This window comes from Myotis nattereri, assembly GCF_964212035.1.
Source record: "Myotis nattereri genome assembly, chromosome: X".
NCBI classification, from domain to species: domain Eukaryota; kingdom Metazoa; phylum Chordata; class Mammalia; order Chiroptera; family Vespertilionidae; genus Myotis; species Myotis nattereri.
In genome coordinates, this window is record NC_138078.1 from 130,423,994 (window position 1) to 130,432,333 (window position 8,340).

Consider the following 8,340-nt stretch of genomic DNA (forward strand, 5'->3'; position numbering starts at 1 on the left):
CAGTGCTTTTGAAATATGAAAAGTTGATAAATGAGGTATAGTTTTGGTGATGCCCCAGTTTTCACTAGTGGCCTGTATCACCAGATTGATCCTTCTTTATAAATAGAAGAAAATAAAATATCCTATTTCCTCCTGAAACTACCCAATATGACTACATAAGTATACATTTGTGGGCAATAAAAATACATTTTCTACTATTACTCCATAAACTCTGTAGGGGTCCACTGGGATCTGGGATTTGGCCTGCAGAAATCTGTAATAGCAATTTTGAGCACTTGTGGGATAATGCTAAAATTTAGGTTTTCTCAATAATACCATTCAATGCAGTGAATCTTCATTTCTTTAATAAAAAAAGGAAATTCCTGCTGATCGAGTGTTACATAGCTTAAGGCTCATTTGGGGGATGTAATGGCCAATGCCTAATTTATGCTCTGAGGGTTCATCTCAATATTAACCTTTTATGATTCCAATGAGGTTAGAGGCTTAATAGAATGAAATGAAGTTATTAAAACATATAACTTTATAATATACACAATTTTCACTGTTCCCTCCAGACTCAAAATATTTCTTTTCAATCTGAATGTGGCAGGGAATGATTTATCCATATATACTTCCCAGTTTGCATTTATCTTTAATGAGAACTTTTCCAGTAACTTTGTTTTTGTAATTAATGACACTGTTTTCCAGAAAATAAAATTATGCCAATCAGTAAACACTAAAAGAGAACATATGTATATGCAACCCAGAGTCCTCATGTGAGTGTGTGTTTGGTACTTTCACTGTAGTTTAAAAATCACAAATCATAACTTTCTTTTCCAATATTCATTTCTAAAGGAAGTTTTGCAGAAATGCTGCCTAATATTTTTTGAAGGTCAATTGAAAGTGAGTCTGTGGCTTGGTCAGGTAAGAGAACACTGCCTAGAGCCATGCTATTCCCATCATTAATCAGAAAGTGAGAAACTTAGAAGTCAGCTTGGAAATATGAGTTATGCAGGTTAGAGAAGAATGTATAATCCAGCTCAGTAGAGTGTGAAAGTTTCCATATATCTGCTACTCCTAAATCAGTAATAGCTGAGAATAAAGCTTCATGGGCTTTTTAATAAAATGAAATTCTCGACAATATATGCCAAATCTCTCTGAGGTAGGTTCCAAGGCCATAGTAAGTCACCACTCCAAATTGTTTTAGTAAATGCATTATTTTGACTTTTGAGATAACTATATGTAGGTTGCCATGTAAATTTGTTTTAAGTAGGATCATTCATGAAATAAGTTAAATACCACAAAATATTCTGTTTCTCTGAACTGCAAGACAGCTTTAAATATTTAGGGTGTTGTGATAATTGGTCAAGGGGGTAGTTAAGTAAAAACAAGCTGAAGTCATACTCTACGCCCAAATGATTTATATTTTATTCAGTTTATTCAGCACACACATATTCAACCATGGAGTTGTCATCTTTTCCATCTTATGATTGGGGAAATTGAGACATGAAGTTAAATAACTTGCCCAAGGCCATGAAATTACAAAGTTGCATACTTGAGTCTATATTACAACAAAAAAGTAATATTATTTTCCCTATAGAAAATATGCCCTACTATGTTTTATTTTAGTAATATATACATTTATCCCAATGAAACCTTCAGCTACTGAAGGGGGGAGTTGCTAGATTGAATTAATGAATACTGACCTCAAGTACTGGCAAGTGAGATATAAATGTAACATGATGAATTTTTGGAAAATTGTTCTTCAGGTAGAAATATGGGTGTATAGTTCCTGCTATCAGTAGTACATTTCCTCTGATCTTTCTTTATCTTGCAGTTGGGAGGGACCTGCTCACAATCTCTCAAACTAGTACCACTGGCAATATTGATAACCAAGCATAGGGATGCAGCATTTAGTCAGGTAGCATAGCTAAGCTTACTGGATCATTTGAGCATCACACGAAATAAAAATAAAACAGATACACTGGTGGGAAAAGGTATAATTATTAGTTTCACACCATCCTGTACACTTCTTGAGGACAGGATGATTAGTATCTTAATATATAGCGCCTGGCACCATATAAGGTTCTATTTTTTTTCCAAGAATAAAATGAGGGAGTTCTTAATTTTTAAGGTCACTTTTATGTCTCACCTAACATCATGGCTTTGCACGTGTTCTTCCCTCCACCTATAATGCCTTTCCTGCTCTCACTATCTCCATTTACCTTATTTCTCGCTTCTTTTTTTCACATCTCAGCTCGTGTCACCTCCTCTGAGTAACTTTTTCTGACTCCTCTAGCAACACTTCTGTTCTCCTTTCCCTGTATTTCAATTGTAACTGGAATATACTTCTTAAAGATATAAGATAAGGTTTCTACATGTCTAGGGAACTGAGCTGGTTTTAAATTCCAGTCCCACTATTACCATTCAGAAAGTCCTACTCCCTAGTCTATTTCAGTTTCTTCAACTACAAAGAAAGGCTATGTTCCAGCTGATTTCTAAGACCCAATGCTGCTGAAAAAGGACAAGGTAGAGCAATTCATATCAAGGTAAAAAAAACCTTGACAACTCTGGTCAAAGGTTGACCTGCTTTTGCATTTTGTTGCTGTACCTACTGCTTTAACCCCAGTTCTTTTTCATTTGATTAGTGGGGAATGCTTTTAAGGATAGAAGATTCTCATAACCAATTTCACTCTAACACTTTATTACCATCTACCTAGAGAACGCTTCCGGTCCCCAAGAGGAGAGAAAAATATTAGATAGAAAAGACAGTCATGATGTGGATTCCCTTTACCCTTCCATGGTCAGAACAGTACTGTTGCAGAATTTACCAGGCAACCGAAAAATACACGAGTACTCAGAGATTCAGGAAAAAGCCTTTTATTTAAAGCAGCTCTGCTAGCTCAGGGGTTTCAGAGATCCAAAGCCTGAACCCCCTATACAATGAGATTATTTCTTATATATATTCCTAAATTTCTTTGTTTCCTAACTACCGGGTTTTGTGGCGGCCTTTCACAGCCTCTCCTGAGTCAGTTAGAATGGGGAAGTTAGATTGTATCTAAATGGCTGGCCTGGGTCATGCCAGCACCCCCTCCTCTGGCCAAGCTGCCAAACTCCTGGCTCATGGCCCCTGCAGACTGGGAGCACCCAGGAAAACAGACTATTGCCTAAGGAAGGGGCAGTGACTTAATTATAGGCTAACAAGAATGTGCACTAGGACACCCGTCACTGGCACAGATTCAGTTTACTAGCCTCCCCTTTCTCCAGGTTGCCCACTATATTCCACCTCAGTATACCCTTAAAAGAGTAGTTGAGCAGAAGAAGCCATCAGATTAATTTGGAAAACCTGAAGCACCAGGAAGTTTACCCTCTCTGGCTGCCCCACTTGCTCCAGGAATTGGAGAATTTGTATTGATTTTGCATAACTGAATCGTTAGAACAGGTGACTAGAACTTCATTCCTCTGGATCTTGGGTTCTGTCTCACTACTTCTAATCAAGTTTTGCATAGCCTTGAGGGTCCAACATTATACAGAGTAATCTACCTAAGATATGGGCGTTGTTTTAAATAATAAAGGCTTTTTATAAGAGGAAACATGCAAGGTTATACAAATGAGACTTCTGAGTTATTTTATAGGCTAAACAGCAAAAAGAACTTTATTTTTATTGTTTCTTATAAATTTTACACAGGATGAAGAAGATACAAAGGCTTTATATGAATAGCAGACTGAGAGAAAAGAGTCTTGTCCCATCCCTCTACCCTTGGTTTTCCATATAGTCCACCATGACAGACACACTATCATAACTACATATAAAAATATTCACATGTCAGGGTGTGTGCTAGCCTTCATGATCTAAATCCAAATAAAGGAAAAGGCATATTGATATCTAGAACAGTTGTGTTCAGTCCTAGATATACATTAGATTACTTGTGGTGCTATATAAAAAAACCAATGCAGGGGCCCCATTCCTTAGCAATATATGAGCTATCCAGAAATGAAGCTCTGGGTAATCATTTCAATCTGGAGTCTTGAATCTGTCATTTCCTATAGTATTGTTTCTTTAACAATCCCAAAATGTGTTCATGTTTTCTCTTTTAATGTATCCTAAACTCTCTCTCGAATTCTGAAATGTCTGATGATCTTTGGATTGCTTGTTCATAATTAATAGTAAAACTAAACACACATTGTTAACTATGATTGTTTTGTTCTGATTAAAGAAGATACATTCTAACCTGGCTGGGAGTTGCAAAGGGAACCTGGGAGCTTACCTGGAAATGCGGCCCATCCTCCATACCCTGGAGATGCCTATTATGATGGAAAGATTAACAACCTTTTTGCAGAAACCACAGGCACCAGCCCTTTGCAAACCCCCAGCCCACATTACCTGTAAAGTACCCATTTTGAATACTCATTCTTATCCTTTTTGTGTACTTTCCCATGTAATTTTTGTCCTTCTATCCAATAAAAGCAGCTGGTTTATGGTGAGGTGCAGAGAAGATTTTGTGGATGACATGCTGCTCTCCCATACTGCCAACATTATTGGAATAAATGCTCATATGTGATTCAACCCTGTCTCTGAGTAATTGGCTCAAGTGATAGGTAGCCTAGACTCAATTATTGTCCAGTTACACCAGCTTCTATTCTTAATTAATAATTCATTAATTATTTATCCACTTATCCATCTATCTGTAAGTTTTATACATTTGCTCATTAATTTACTTATTCTAAAAACAGTTACTGAGCACTCACTCTGTCAATTATCAGTGTCAGATGCTAGAAATACAATGAGGCATCCAGTATAGGCCACGATCTCAAGATGCTCACACTTCCTAAATAGAGACCAAAAAAAAGTGTTTGAAGAGACTTTCCAACTCTGTATTTCTAGTTAGCACAAACTGATAAGGGCAGAAATAGAATATTGGGGATCAGATATAATTGTAAGAAATATTAATCATGCTCAGTTTATTACTCCAGCAGACTCAGCAGAATAATTCCCCAAGTCTGAGCAAAGTAACATGCAGGGTACTTCTCTGTTATATCTTTCTGGTGTCTTTGTCCCTCAAATATGGATTATGCTTCCAGTCCTTTCACGAGCTTTGCAAAAAAGGCTCCAGGTGTTGGGGGTCTTGAGACCATATCTAATGGTCTGGCCTGGCACCAGTGCTAATAACCTCCCCTCCAGGGCTGTGCACAGTTCATAGTTTATGGCCTCTGTATTTAGGTAACAGGTCTTACAAGACCAGTTTCTGGAAAAGAGGCAGTGACTTAATTATAGGCTATCAAGAATGTACACTAGGCTTGCTGGCACAGATTCAGATTGCTAGCTTCCCCCCACCCACTCCACCCCCCAAATATCAAGGTTACATTGGAATTAGCCTTTTAGCCTTTTAGTTTTGTTCTGATTAAAGAAAACACAGTCTAACCTGGCTGGGGGTTGCACAGGGAACCTGGGAGCTCACCTGGAAATGCAGCCCATCCTCCCCATCAAGGAGCTGCCTATTGTCATGGAAAGAATAAAATCTTGTTGCAGAAACCAGAATCTCCAGCCCTTTGAAGCCCCCAGCACTTTGCATATCACTAGCCCTTTGAAGACCTGTAAACTGCCCATTTGGCATACCCTTTTGTCTACTTCCCCATGTAATTTTTGTCCTCTTACCCAATATAATCAGTTGGCTTATGGTGGGGTGCAGAGCTGATTTTTGTGGATGACCTGCTGCTCTCTCATACTGCCAGCGTTATTGGAATAAATGCTCACATATGATTTAACCCTATCTCTGCTTAATTGGCTCAAGCAGTGACAGGCAGCATGTACCCATTGATTGTCCAGTTACAATGCCTGTAATAATAGAAGTAAGATTTTATCCAGGCCCCATCCACTAGAGGACTCTCAGTGGTTAAATGTGAAAGATCCCTCTCACGTGAATGTGCCCACAGGTAAACACACACACACACACACACACACACACACACACACACACACACAATGTCAAACATAATGTGCCCCCACCATTATTCTAGATATAACTTATATTTGGACCAAGAAAATACTTGTCTTTGAGTCACCATGCTTTCATCTCTACATCTTGATAAAGAGAAAACAAGGACCACATACAAAAAGCAATTTGGTAAAAAATAATGGATATAAATCCCTGCTATTTACTTTAGAGAAAGCAAATAATGAGTAATGTGTTCTACTTGTACACCAAAATATTCTCCTGTCTAGCCCTCTCAGGACACCATGAAGGTGTAATTTCCAGCAAAGTACCTTAGTTGACCAGAAGAAAACAAGCAGACCATTTAGAATGTATCCCCATCATTCAAAGGGTTAGAGAACAATGCATAGTAAGTTGAAAAGAAAATGAGGGCAGTGTTTTAACATCTGTAGCTTTTCTCAGAATACCTATCTAACTATCTGCAAAGCTGCTCTAAAAAAGCAAACAAAACAAACAACAGATTTGCTAGACCCTGAGTTGTACAGGTCAGCTGTACAACTGGGAAAGAGGACTTTTAATACCAGGACAAAACTTTGTAGGATAGCCTCAGCCTGAATCTTTCATCATATAAACCAGAAGAACACCAAACTAAAGTCATTAGCATTGAAAGTAAACACTCTTGATATTCCTGTTATCAAGTATTTATTAATTTATTCATCAACAAAACTTCATATTTTTCTTTACTGAGGCAGTGTGGTAAGATGGAAAAGAGAAGGAATCTGGAGTCAGGCAAACGTACATGCAAAGCTTGTTCCACCACTTACTGGAATGTGAACTAGAGCTAATAATTTGAACTCTCTGAGCCTTGTTATTTCATATGGAGATTATAATAGCTTTGCTACTTCACTGGGTTGTCATAAAGTTTAAATAAGATAATGATTATATGAGTGGGCCAGCAGTGAATGTATTTGTAAATATTTTATAAACATGGCTACTACAATTTAATCTGCAATTACATTTCCCAATGATAAAGTTATCTAAAAAAATTAAAAACACATAAGATGCATCTAAACTTCAGGCTTAAACCTGAAAAGGTAAATTGCTATCTTTATTGTGTGGGAGCTTTGTAGAACTGTTACTTTTGAGAAGACGATCATTTTAATATCATTTTAGTCTTATGGTACCATTTATCACATAAATGTTATACGCTTCCTTATCATTCACCTCAGCTCTGATCTCTGTTCACTATTACTTGCAAAAAATGTTCACATTTCCTGTCATTGATGTCTTATTTCTTCCAGGCTCTCAAGTTTTGTCTATCAGGGTTTTTTTTCAGCTTTTTTTCCCTAAAGCCTGCCAGCCTTCATGAAGGAGATTGAACCCAGTAGTCAGTGACAGCAGAAACTAAAGAGAGCAGCAATGATGGAAGGACAAGGTCAAAAAGATTAAGATCAAAAAAGATGTTAGTTGCTCTGGGGTAAAGAAAAGCAGAATAAAAGGCTGAGAATCAGGAAAAGAAGATAAGTGGTCAGTGAAGGAATGTTGAAAAACTGCACTCCCTATATGGGATACTTGTTAGGTGCAAGGGATTATGAGAAGCATGTACAGTTATCTAATTTAAGACTCACAACTATCTATGAGGGAAGAACTTGTATATCTCCAATATTCCAACTGGGAAAATAACCTTCCATAACAGAGCACTAATTTTTTGATATATGAAAAAGCAGAACATGAACATAGGCAATTTAATTAAATTCAAAAATAAAATTTTCAGGAGACCTGAGTTTTATTCTCAGCATTGTCATGTTTGCTGCTACAGTGTTAATTTGGACAAGTCCCTCACCACTCTGAACTTTAGGTTCTATAGGGACAATAATAGAATATTGGGGACCAGCTATAATTGTAAGAAATATGCTCTGTTAACCGTGATTGTTTTGTTCTGATTAATGAAGGCGCATTCTAATCTGGCTGGGAATTGTGTGAAGCTGGGAGCTCACTTGGAAATAGGGCCCATCCTCCCCATCAAGGAGCTGCCTATTATCATGGAAAGATTAACAACCTTGTTGCAGATACCAGAGGCACCAGCCCTTTGAAGACCCCCAGCCTTGGCATGCCTGCAGGCCTTTGTAAATCTCCAGCCCCCATTACCTGTAAACTGCCCATTTAGCATACACTTTTGCCTACTTCCCCTTGTAATCTTTGTCCTTCTACCCAATATAAGCATCTGGCTTATGGTGGGGGGCAGAGCAGATTTTTTTGGATAACCTGCTGCTCTCCCATACTTCCAGCAGTATTGGAATAAATGATCATAAATGATTCAACTCTGTATCTGCTTAATTGACTGAGGTAGTGACAGGCAGCCCAGAGCCATTGATTATCTGGTTACAGTTCCTTTTCTGGAGAATATGGGTAATATGCACTGCTTACC